This window comes from Euprymna scolopes, chromosome 21 (genome assembly GCF_053919585.1).
Source record: "Euprymna scolopes isolate OS-2025 chromosome 21, ASM5391958v1, whole genome shotgun sequence".
Lineage (NCBI taxonomy): Eukaryota > Metazoa > Mollusca > Cephalopoda > Sepiida > Sepiolidae > Euprymna > Euprymna scolopes.
In genome coordinates this window covers 44,442,354-44,455,572 of record NC_136502.1, presented here as the reverse complement: position 1 = coordinate 44,455,572, position 13,219 = coordinate 44,442,354, and the positions used below count along the sequence as shown (strand labels likewise).

The window sequence follows — 13,219 nt, the reverse complement described above, 5'->3', positions numbered from 1 at the left end:
TTTTTAAACTTTAAAAATCTATCAAAATTTTTCTATTGATTCTATTTTTACGATATTTTCAGGGTCAATGTGAAATTTTATGCTCTTTCCAATAAACCGAATATAATATTTTAGACAAACATTTTTTTTTTTTTTTAAATTCACGCCCCCCCCCCATTTTCAAGTGTCTATTAAAAAGTAAATAATTAATTTACTCACAAATTGAAGAGAAAAGGTCAATAAATAATATGTTCAAATTTAAACAAAAAAAAAAACGTAGTGTTTTTTTACAATTTTACCTGTAAAGTTTGAAGTTTAAAACCTTTTTTTTTTTAAACCACGTTATTTGTTTTTTTCTTTTAAAATGGAACCTTGGTCCTTGCTCCTTTAATTGAAAAAAAAAAAATTAGGGCTTGAATTACATTTTTCGAGGAGTTTAAGCTTGGAAAGGCAGGGGGTCGAATAATTCACGTCTCCCATTTTGAAATGTCTATTAAAAAGTAAATAATTAATTTATGTACCAAAGTCTTATGTATCACAAATTGAAGAGAAAAGGTCAATAAATAATATATTCAAATTTAAAACAAAAAAAAGTACTGTTTTTTAGAAATTTACCTGTAAAGTCCGAAGTTTAAAACCTTTTTTTTTTTAAAAAAAAATATGTTGTTTTTTTTTTTAATGAAACCTTGGTCCTTGCTCCTTTAATTGGAAAAAAAGAAATTAGGGCTTGAATTACATTTTTCGAGGAGTTATAAGCTTGGAAAGATGGGGTGGAATTATTCACTATTTTCACGAAATTTCTGACACACCTACTGCTGCACCCATCATCAAACCGGAAGTGACATAGTTTCAAATTAAGGCTAGACAATCGAAAAGAGGCGATGACTTGAAAATATTAGCAAAAAAAATCAACTGTCCCTGTAGAAAACTGCCTAGTTGAGGGCGAAGGAATTAATGTTTTTGGCTAATTTTTCGATATTTGTCGTCCGAAGGGTCAAGCTTCAAAATGATACCAATTTTGTGAAAATCTGTTGCCTCTGGCGAAAATTTTAGGCAGATATACAAACATACACTAACAGACAGGCAATATTTATATAATAGAAAAAAAAGAGTTTTTAATATGAATATCAATGCACAAAAAAAAAACTCCAAATTTATAGGAGTAAACATTTTCACCTCAAACAAATCAGAGTGCCACTTTGACATAAGGCACTACTATTTGGGACCAGATTTACAGGGATACTTTGTAAGGAGTTGGGCAGCTAGATGTCTGTTCACATTATGCTTGAACTTTAGTATAGTCAGAGAAGCAGGAACCAAGGAGGAAATTCCAAAATCTAGCAGTTCAAAGAGAGAAGCTATCTGAGTAGAAGGCCTTTTAGCATCTAGTTATCTCTACAATGTAGGGGTGGACTTTTGCTGCTCGTCGGGTTGGTTGGGGGTATCTACATCATGAGGGTACAAGAGCTTTCATTTCATCAGAACACATTCTATTGAAATACTTGTAAATAGGGACAGGTATGCCACATTTTGGCGATGCGACATAGGTTGGAGTTTGATTGCTAGTGTGGGACTTATTAGTTTGGCAACTCTTTTTTTTTTTTTTTTTAACCCTTTCTAGAAGCGAGAAACTAGTGGCAGATGCATCAACCCAGATGTGACATTACACCATGCATGGGTAAATAGTGCATTTGTAGAAGTACAGGATATTCTTAGATGTGAGTGACTTAACACGATAAAGAGAACCCATCTTCTTCGCAGCAGCCTTGGCAATGTCTTCAACATATTTATTCTAATTCATGTTGCCTATGAATGTTAAGCCTAGGAGTTTTAACAGTACATTCAGGTAGTGTCTCATTAGCCATAACAATTGGTGATTAAGAAGGTTACTTGTAATTATTAAAGGAAAGAAGTTTTGGTAGCGTTGAACGTTACCATCCATTTCTGGTCGGCTTATGAATTAGGTGGTTGTGGTCATCTTAAAAAAAAACCTTTGTGATATGCTTTCTCTACATAACTGGAGTGTGGTAGCCAGAAAACATGTCCAAACTATGCTATTTTTTTTTTTTTTTAATAAGATTGTTGATGGCTTCTTTCTGATTTTGCATTTCTTAGTCTATCCTGCAAAGTTACTCCAAAGATAGTTCTTAAACATCAATACACCATCCAAAAAAACAAAAAACAAAAAACAAAAAAACGTTCTCTCATCACAGACAATAGAATCGCCTGCCAGTGATCGACTCCTCTGTCTTTATCTTAAATTTTTACAAACTCAAAAGCTTGACGATAAAGTCAAATTTCAACCAGGAACCAAATTTCTGCAATACTATCTAAAATGGTTGTCCGTGATGAACACCACTACCAATAATATTATAGAAGCAAAGATAGAATAAAGAACTCATAGAAATTTCAACATCAGTTTTTCTTTTTTTTTTTTCTCCCAAGTAAACAGTTCACAAGAATGAACACATTTTACCTGATAGTCCTAATACCAACAAATAATACGAATAATAATCAATAACTTACCATTTTCATCGCCACAGATTCCTTTAGGTTCCACACAAAATTCCCAAGGACCAGTGAGGAGGAATTTTGCTTATCTGAAATTAAAAGATTTTATTTTATTAAAAAAAATAAAAAATATACACATATATATGTTAATTTATTTATATAAAGTTATGTTTTCATGTTTGTATATAGACAATTAACTTCACACCTCAATTAATTAACTAATCATCATGAATTTACAAACACAGCTCAGGTGTGAAGGAGCCAACTGTGAGCTATTTTTAGTTTGATTTAATTTTGATACGCTTCATGGATACCTCAGATTTTTGTGAAATTTTAACAATAGGTATTAAATAACGATAATTCCACAAATTTCAGTTTGAGTATTTTAGATGCTTTTTAGGAGCATAATATGCGCAAAATCTCCCATCTGAAAGTTTAAATTTATTAAATTTGCATTGATCCATAGTCATTAGAGATCTTAAAACCCCTTAATCTTAGGCTTTAAGTTGGAGACATTTTCCAGGGACACAATTAGTGTTGGAACGATTAATCAGAATCGGAACTTTTTGGGATATCAGAATCTGTATCGAAAAAATTCCAAAACAATTCTTTTAATAATCTTTTTTTTTTTTTTTTTTTTTTTTTTTTTGGTCCTGTTTAAAACAAAACCTTCCACTGCTGGTAGTAATGATAAAATAAATATTTATTGATTTTTAAACTACCAGTAACATTAAAATCTATAGATCACCACCTCCCCAAGTGTCTTTTTACATTTGAAAAATATGTGCATATTTAACATGTGTTTTTATGATAATCGGGGTGGGGGGGGGGGGGGAACTGCAACTTTATAGTTACATATTTAGAGATTTATAAAGAATTGGAATCTGGAATTTAATGCGGAATCAGTAATTGTATTGGAATTGGGAAAAATATTGGAATCGTCCCATCACTAATTAAAAACATGTAATGGATTTTGATAAAAATTAGCTCAAAGATTCTAGACAAAGTTTAGTAGCATTATATCTCGATTTTAATCTTTGTAAGGCAACATAGAAGTGGTGAAAAAACATTTGTTTGGGAATTAATTTTATTTATTTCATACTAGCCTGGCTGCCTGGTGTTGCCCGGGTGTTCGGAGGTGTGTGTTGAGCAAAAAAAAAAAAAAAATGTTTTTAAAAAGTGGTAGTAGGCAGGCAGGCTAGAACCCATGACGCGATGGCAGAAAAGAAAGTGAAAGAAAATCTGACATCTTAGCCGATATCTCCTTGACGCGACTGGAAGTCAAAAGCGTTGAAATTAACCAAAGTCAATCCAACGGTGACGATGACTTGCTAAAATGTTGGGGAAAAAATAAAAAAATCGACCCCCTCCTTGTACAAAACAGCGCGTTTAGGGTGAAGGAATTAATGTTTTTGGCCAATTTTTTTTATATTTGTCGCCCGAGACGTTGAACTTCAAAATAATACCGATCTTGTCAGGGTCCGTTGCTTCTGTCGAAAATTTTTGCGAGACATACATACATACATGTAAACAGACAGGTGAGATTTATATTATAGACTAGCGGGTCTGCTCGGTGTTGCTCTGTGTTTGTCGGTGTAAAAGAAAGAAAAAAAATTTTGGTAGAGAGGTAGGCTCAAACCCGAAGCCTTGAGGCGAATAGCCTGATAACTTACCACAATGCTATAAGGGCAGAGAAATGATAATGTTTGAAATCAAACGTTTAAAAAAGCAGGTGGTTAAACGAACGTCAACGTGTGGTTTTCTAGGTCAAACATCACGCCATAATAGTAGAGGAAATGAAATCACAGCGCGAATATTGTAACATAAAAGTCACTGAAATAAAAGACACTTTTTGTAAATTGGACATATTATAATCTAGGGAGTATATAAAAAGTTCTAAGAAACAGTGACCCCCCCCCTCACACACACACAAAAAAGCTCTTGGTGGACATACGAAAAAAATGCACACACTCATTTTTTATATTATAGATAACATTTCAGTACATTATATACCCTAAAAAAAAAAAAAATAAATAAAATAAATAAATAAAATAAAATAAATATATAAAATAAAAATAGCCTCCAACCCTCTTCAGGTGCATCTTGTCAAACTCAGAAATCTGTTTGGGATTTTGAACAGAACACTTTAGTTAATCTACATGGGTAACTTGCTTTCATTCTGTCAGCCCCCACCCTTACCCACCACTGTTCATTTTTATTTACTTTTACTTTCTGTAACAATATATCTTTATGTTACTACTGTAAATAATTCAATAAAACTTTTTTAAATTTGGGTTTATCTTAAGTAGGATAGACCCTGGAGTGAATGTGGTATTGTGATGACTGAGATGTTTCTAGTTAAGAGTAGGACAGACAATTTTAAGTATTTGAGTCCAAGGATAACCAACGACACCCGTTATCCTCACATTTTTGAATGGTCTTGTGCCTAATTTGTTCATTATTTTTATATCTTGTGCAAATAAATATTTCAAAGTTCTAATGTTTATAGCTGTCCAACAAACATTATGTTTCTGAAGTTTTGACATAAGGATTAATACATTAGATTATTTGAACTATTGTTTGCAAGGACCCGTTGTGCAACGGATAAAGTACTAAATAAAATACAATTTTAAGTGATACTTTTCTGAAGGTTTAAGGTTCACGCTGCAATACGGGCGACACTAAGAATAAAATTGTAAATTACTTCAGCCAGATCATTGCTGACGGAATCAGAGTATGCTATCTCCATCGATTAAATAAAGGGTTATGTCCGAAATTTTGTACAAATTCCCAAGTTTAACAGAAAGATTCCCGATAGTCCTAAAAAAGGTCAGAGATTACACCAACCAAACTGTTGTAAGAATAACACTCAAAATGAGAACAGTAGTCTGAATAATCCAAATAATCCAAATTAAACGCAAACGACAAGATTTTTCTGCATCCTAAATTAATATTTCATTAGATGAAATTGTAACTTGGGATGCTATTATTATCAGTAATATTCTTAGTCACATTTGCCATATTTTCAATTAGTGTTCACATAAATATTTTAATCTTGAATTGTATTGGTATTTAACATATTTTATTTCAAAACTTTCTTTTTTTTTTTTACAAAGAGATCACATATCAAGGCCCAGGGGCCACTCAAGGATAAGAGTTAATGTGTGTATGGTAGTCATTGGGACAGTAGTGTAGTAATCATTTGTAGTGGAAATTTGGTATAATTAGATTATTTCCAAGGATGGTTTAATAAGAACTTAAAGAACTTGTTAATATTGGGCTTGAAGACAACAATATTGTTGTTGGCTGGAAAGCAAAGCATAGAAAAGAGTTCCACAGATGGAAAGTTCTATGAAAGAAGCCTTGTTCATGGAATCCACATTTAGGTTTAGACACTGATAGAGAATGGGGGAATTTATTGATAGTGAGTTTGGCTGTTTTTTGTGAAAGATTGGCGGGAGGGGGGGCAGAGATCGGAGATCAGTTGAACACTTGTCATGAAACCAATAGAACAGAGACAGGCTCCCAACATCTTGTCTGTGGGAAAGAGGTTGCAGAGAAGAGAAAAGGGTATCATCAACTAGATTACGAAGTTGGTTTTTAACTCTGTCAAGGCAGGATAGGGTAATCCAAGCAGCTTCTGCTCAGATGTGGCAACAGTACTCTATCCTAGGACATACTTGGCTCTTATACAGGTAAAGAATTGCATCAGCAATTAGATATCTACTGGAGCAGTAGAATGATCCAACCATTTTTCCAGCAACCTTGGCAACAGATTTGATGTATGTGCTCCATTTCAGATCAGAAGTGAAGATCAGGCCAAGAAGCTTGTCTAAACATGGAGGCCAAGAAGCTTGTCTAAACATGGAGGCCAAGAAGCTTGTCTAAACATGGAGGCCAAGAAGCTTGTCTAAACATGGAGGCCAAGAAGCTTGTCTAAACATGGAGGCCAAGAAGCTTGTCTAAACATGGAGGCCAAGAAGCTTGTCTAAACATGGAGGCCAAGAAGCTTGTCTAAACATGGAGGCCAAGAAGCTTGTCTAAACATGGAGGCCAAGAAGCTTGTCTAAACATGGAGGCCAAGAAGCTTGTCTAAACATGGAGGCCAAGAAGCTTGTCTAAACATGGAGGCCAAGAAGCTTGTCTAAACATGGAGGCCAAGAAGCTTGTCTAAACATGGAGGCCAAGAAGCTTGTCTAAACATGGAGGCCAAGAAGCTTGTCTAAACATGGAGGCCAAGAAGCTTGTCTAAACATGGAGGCCAAGAAGCTTGTCTAAACATGGAGGCCAAGAAGCTTGTCTAAACATGGAGGCCAAGAAGCTTGTCTAAACATGGAGGCCAAGAAGCTTGTCTAAACATGGAGCATCCTCAAGATGAGAGCCGTTCATTTCAATAGGAGTCAGAATGTTGATGATAGAAAAAGGAGAATTTTTGTTTTCGGTGCGTTAGCAGAATGGATGGAATACAAAAAAAAAAATATTATTTTAATAACGATGTACCATTCGTAACGGCACTAGAGGACAAGGTTTAATAGTTTGCTTCAGGTGAGTGATGAAGCAAAATGTAAGGTTTACATTATCATATTTTTTCAAGAATATGTAGAGAGCAGCTGTATGCCCTCTGATGGAAGTACAATCCACCATCGCAGACAACCAACTTACAGGCAGATTCATTTCCCTCAACTCTTACATGACTCATCATGAGGCGGTGGTGCAACTCAAGTGAGACAATGTGATATAACATGAAATTGTTATAAAAAGAAAAATCTTAAATGACAATGTAAACATAAGAACATATGAAAATAATGGTGAACTAACATTACAATTGTCAACAACTGATTTTGTATGTCGGGTGATCACGTTTTTTTTTTTTTTTAATTTCATTTCATCATTTAATTAATTTTTTTGAAACACAGACACATTGCTCTATACAGTTTGTTTTTAATCTTCAAAAGAATTCTAAAATTATTGGTATTGTAAAGAAATAATATTAATATAGGAGTTTTTTGGTTTTTTTTAAGACCAGACAAGTGCAAGATTTTTTTTTTTAATAAACATATGTTCATCAAAATTATTATTTTTTAATAAATATATATGTTCATCAAAATTATTATTTTTTAATAAATATATATGTTCATCAAAATTATTATTTTTTAATAAATATATATGCTCATCAAAATTATTATTTTTTAATAAATATATATGTTCATCAAAATTATTATTTTTTAATAAATATATATGTTCATCAAAATTATTATTTTTTAATAAATATATATGTTCATCAAAATTATTATTTTTTAATAAACATATGTTCATCAAAATTATTATTTTTTAATAAACATATGTGTTCATCAAAATTATTATTTTTTAATAAACATATATGTTCATCAAAATTATTATTTTTTAATAAATATATATGTTCATCAAAATTATTATTTTTTAATAAATATATATGTTCATCAAAATTATTATTTTTTAATAAACATATGTTCATCAAAATTATTATTTTTTAATAAACATATGTGTTCATCAAAATTATTATTTTTTAATAAATATATATGTTCATCAAAATTATTATTTTTTAATAAATATATATGTTCATCAAAATTATTATTTTTTAATAAATATATATGTTCATCAAAATTATTATTTTTTAATAAACATATGTGTTCATCAAAATTATTATTTTTTAATAAACATATGTTCATCAAAATTATTATTTTTTAATAAATATATATGTTCATCAAAATTATTATTTTTTAATAAATATATATGTTCATCAAAATTATTATTTTTTAATAAATATATATGTTCATCAAAATTATTATTTTTTAATAAATATATATGTTCATCAAAATTATTATTTTTTAAAAAACATATGTTCATCAAAATTATTATTTTTTAATAAACATATGTGTTCATCAAAATTATTATTTTTTAATAAACATATGTGTTCATCAAAATTATTATTTTTTAATAAATATATATGTTCATCAAAATTAATTTTTTTTTTAACAAACATATGTTCAAAAATGAACATATATGTTTATTAAAAAAAAATTTTTTTTAAACATATATGTTCATCAAAATTATTATTTTTTTTTAATAAACATATGTTCATCAAAATTAATTTTTTTTCTCTTTCATGTGTTAATACTTGGCACATCCTCAAATGGATGTGGAGATTGAGGTTCAAGCCCCAGAATTTTCCCAGGGTCAAATATGTTTCCAGATGTATATTCATGTGGTCTTGCTTTTGGGTAATTTTCAACAAAATCTAATAGCTGGAAAAACTATTTTTGGCCATTTGGACCCCCTTGTGACGCAACCAGAATTTTTTAATCAAAAATCCAAGAACGTGACATTTCCTGTCTTGAGTAGTTGTAAGTTCATGCAAAATTTCAGAAAAATGTAAATTTTTTTTTTTTTTTTTTTACACTGATCACCACTTATCAAGGCCCGGAAGCCACTCAGGGATAAGGGTTATTGCAAGTATATTACGTTAGTGTGGAGATTTGATGAAGTGTTTACTTAAGGGGGCGGTTCATTAGGAATTTGTTAACGTTGGACTTGAAGACATCCAAGTTGTAGTCAGGTGGGAAGCAGGGAGACGGAACAGAGTTCCACAGGCGTGCAGTTCTAAGAAATGAGTAGTTATTGAGAATTTTGGGAACGACGAGAGTGAATTCTAGGGTCCAAATCTGACTAAATCAGTGGACCAAAAAGCACTGCTCATATGGTAATCTAAATTAAAAGTAAAAAAAAAAAAAAAAGTGCAAGAATTTTTCTTTTTTAATAAACATATTTGATCATTAAAATTAAATTCTTTCAAATCGCAAAAGATTCTTCAGAAAGCGTTTTTTTTTTTTTGTTTTGTTTTATTAATTCAAAAGAATTTGTTTTTAATGAACAAATGTTTATTAAAAAAAAAATTCTTGCACTTAGCTGGTCTTAAAAAAAATCTTTAAATTTAAATCACCATATCAACAGTGCTTTTTAAACAGTGGATTTTCTATCTATTTAATGTCAATTTAAGTGTTTGAAGAAAAGACACACTGCTCTATATACATCTCGCTCTCTTAACAGAGTTAATTTTTTTAATCTTTAAAAGAAATACAAAATCATTGGTGCTGTAAAGAAATCATTTTGTGCTGTAAAAGGTGGAAGGTAAGTGCCAGTTGATAAATTGTATTTGATAATAGCAAAGCATAATTGAAAATATCCTGTGTAAACCAGTGTTTGCATATTGGAAAGAGTGAATTCATTTAGAATGATCAGAGACCAGTAATGTTCAGCAAATGTAATTCTTTTAATCTTTTATTCCAGTAAATGTTAAGTAAATGTTAATTAATTATCCAATCAAAAATGTCTCCTCCTCTCCAAAAAAAAAAAAAAAAGGTAAAGTAAAAGGTATAGAGGGAGTATACTGTGCAACAAAAGTATGTATCTTACAAAAATGTCCTCTCAGTGTATGTGGGTGGTAGTAAGTCTGAGTGTGAGAGTGAAAACTCCTCCAACTTCCAGCTGTTTGACTAATTATATATATAAAAAAAAAAAAAAAAATACCAAAATACAATGAAAGAGATTAAAAATGAAATATATTTTTTAAAACATGGATCAATAAGCAACCAAAGACAGAACCAATTTTTTTTTTAATCTACTTTTTTGTTAATAATGTTATCCCGGCCAAAGAAAAAGGAGAAAGTCTGACATTATATATATATATATATATATATATATATATATATATATATATACACACACACGATGGGTAAAATTAATTTCCTGAACAGAATAGTTTTGTGCCAATTTGATGTCTCCTTAAAAAGATTAAATCAAGATACAGTAGCACCCCGAGATACAATGGCCCTACGTTATGTTTTTTTTTTCTTCTAGGTTATGTGGAATACAATGTTTTTCCAGACCCTGGTTACGGTATTTGTCCCACCTTATGGTGTTATTTATAATGCTATTTGATTATATACATGTGTATTATATACTGTACTGTATTTTGTTACTAATTTTTAATGCTGTATGCCGGGGTTCTACTGTACAACTCTATTAAACCATATTTCTACAATCCTTATTCCAATTTTTGATTCTCCCTAAATTACATAAAACTTGGCTTGGGGGGGGGGGGAAATGATATAAGAAAATTAAGAATCGTAATTATGACGTTTAAATATCTACCATAAACAAATAATACAACACAAAAGATCTTTTCTTTTTATTAACAATGTTCATCGCAAAAGAAACACAAAAACTAGTTTGAAAATTTTGTTGACCAACAACTTTTCTCAACAGGATTTACAACAAATGTGACACAGCTGTAAAGAAGGAAAAAAAAAAAAAAATTCTATAAAATACAAATGCATTAAACGATTTAATTCTCAAAAGAACAAAGTTTTTTTGTTTTTTTTTAAAACTAGAAATTACAATAAATCAAACGCTGTTATTGTATTATTTTCACAGAATTATACAAGTGTTAATATTGGTTGGTACCCCCCCCCCCCAAAAAAAAAGAAAACGGCTAAATTAGTCATTTTATTAATAAACTAGCATGCCTGTATCCCGGCGTTGCCCAGAAAAGAAGAATAACTAAAAAAAAAAAACAAAAAAAAACTCCTAGCTCAAATCTTGAACTATTTAGTTGTTTGTTGCTGATGATTGTCTGGAGCAGACCCCACAATATTAGAATGATAAACAAAAATGCTATTTCAAACTAGAGCCTGACAAACTGAAATTCTATTTCAAACTGGAGCCTGACAGGTGGGCGAAAATCCTAATTAAAACTTGAGCATGAAATAGAGAGGGAAATATTATTTCAAACTTGAACATGACATGTATGGAAACGTTATTTTAAGAAAAACTGGTTGTCCAACAGGCAAAATATATCGAGAGAAAAAAAAAAAAAAAAAAAAAAAAAAAACGAAATACTTTAGTGAAAAGAAAAAAGAACCTGAGGAAACTTGTTCAAACAAGTAAATGGTTTTGTTATTGCATAGAAGTGCAATCATGTGTTCAGAATACATTCTTTATTCGTATGTCCATCGCAAAAGGAACATTTCTATTTAGCAGCAATTAAGAGATCAGAAATGAATCATTGCACTGTGGGAACATCGATCATAAAAACAATTTGGAAAAAAACAAAAAAAAAACAAAAAAAAAAAAAACAACTTTCGTAGAAAAATGAACGATTTGTAAAAAAAAATATTTTTTAACTGGTGTGAAGCAACTACTTTTCATCCACCAGGTGGCAGACAGGAGAACAAAAGAGGCAACAACAGTAGCAACTGTCATAAGCTACGGTTAGTGATATTTTGAATCTATACTTGATTTCTAAGCTGGGCCATGATTGGTGTAAGCATTTAAATTCGTTTAGAGCTTGCACAATTAGAAACAAACCCTCAGGTAAACAGAACATAGGCATCAGAAGTTATAAAAGACAGCACTCACTACAATTCTTCCTTTTTGAGCCATGAGACAATACAGCTATCCAATTCATCGATTACGTATGGCACAATCACGTTGACGCACCGGTTCTTGCCAGATCACCGAAGTTAAGCAACGTTGAGCCTGGCCAGTACCAGATGGGTGACCATTTGGTAATACTAGGTGCTGTATGTACCTTCTGGGAAGGTTGGGCGTGGGGCCAGTACCCTCACCCCGTAAAAAGAACTCAGTCGCTACAAAAGCATCTACAAAGTTGTAGATGGCCTATGCCCCTCCAGGTGCTCGATGGATGGATGGACGGATGGATGGATGGGATTCATCGATTGCATTTCTTTAAAATCTTCAGACTTCTGTCTTGGGAAGCAAACTAAAATCCAAGGATCCAACATGTCTACAAGCACACACACACATGGATTGAATAACGTAACACATGTACAGACTCTTCTTGACTAGCAAGACATTTATTTAACACAACATGGACTCTCTAACCTTTTTCTTTGCCCAGATTCCTAGATATATTATACTTTACTGCTAATCCCATCCCTTTCCTCATCCCTTTATTGAGTGGATCCTGAGTACCTATCTCCACTAAAAGATAAACAGCTCGTAGAGATTCGGCAACAAACCATCCTAATTACGTACTGTTACAAAAACGATTCAATAAAGTTGTATTAGATGTTAGAATGAGACTTTGTCTTTCTATTTATGCGTGCTGAGCATGTGACGGGAGATTATAAAAGGGATAGCCCACTGTTTACTTCCTCTTTCTTGGCCAGGAAACACAGCTACTAACAATTGATCACATTACTTGAATCAACCCTGAAACTTCTGAGATGCACCCCACCTCCAGGCTGTGTTGACCCTGAGGTTGACTTCAACAAAAAGAGCCAAGAATCCAAATATGTGGACTCAGCATAACACACATGCCTACCAACATACACAGCTTGATTTCAACCCCTGTGTATGCAAACGTTTCTCAGATATAAATTTTTTTTTTTTACTAAGACCCTTCTTTCTTTTTTCTGATCCTAAACAAGATATATTGCCACTTGGAACATACAGGGCTACTATTTGGGATTGTGTCTAACAGGGGATTGTGAGGAGTTGAGCAACGAATTGTCTGTTCACATTACATTTAAACTTTTATCATGTTAGTGCAGTCAGGGAAGCAAACAGGGAATTCTAAAGCCGAACAATCCAAGGGAAGAAAGTATAAGAATAAAATGCTTTACGGCATTTAGGGACCTCAACAATGAATGGGTGGGATTTTGCTGCT

General features: G+C 31.8%; 1 protein-coding gene across 8 annotated transcripts in view; it reads right to left on the bottom strand.

Moving 5' to 3' along the window:
* The window catches only part of LOC145242168 (uncharacterized), a 124,498-nt gene that overhangs the window by 63,024 nt on the left and 48,255 nt on the right, over nt 1-13,219 (bottom strand). For all 8 annotated transcript variants that reach the window (XM_080105148.1, XM_080105149.1, XM_080105154.1 and 5 more), the window contains exon 2: nt 2,506-2,579. The gene's annotated coding sequence lies outside the window, so the exon portion shown is untranslated. The remainder of the gene's footprint in view (nt 1-2,505; nt 2,580-13,219) is intronic.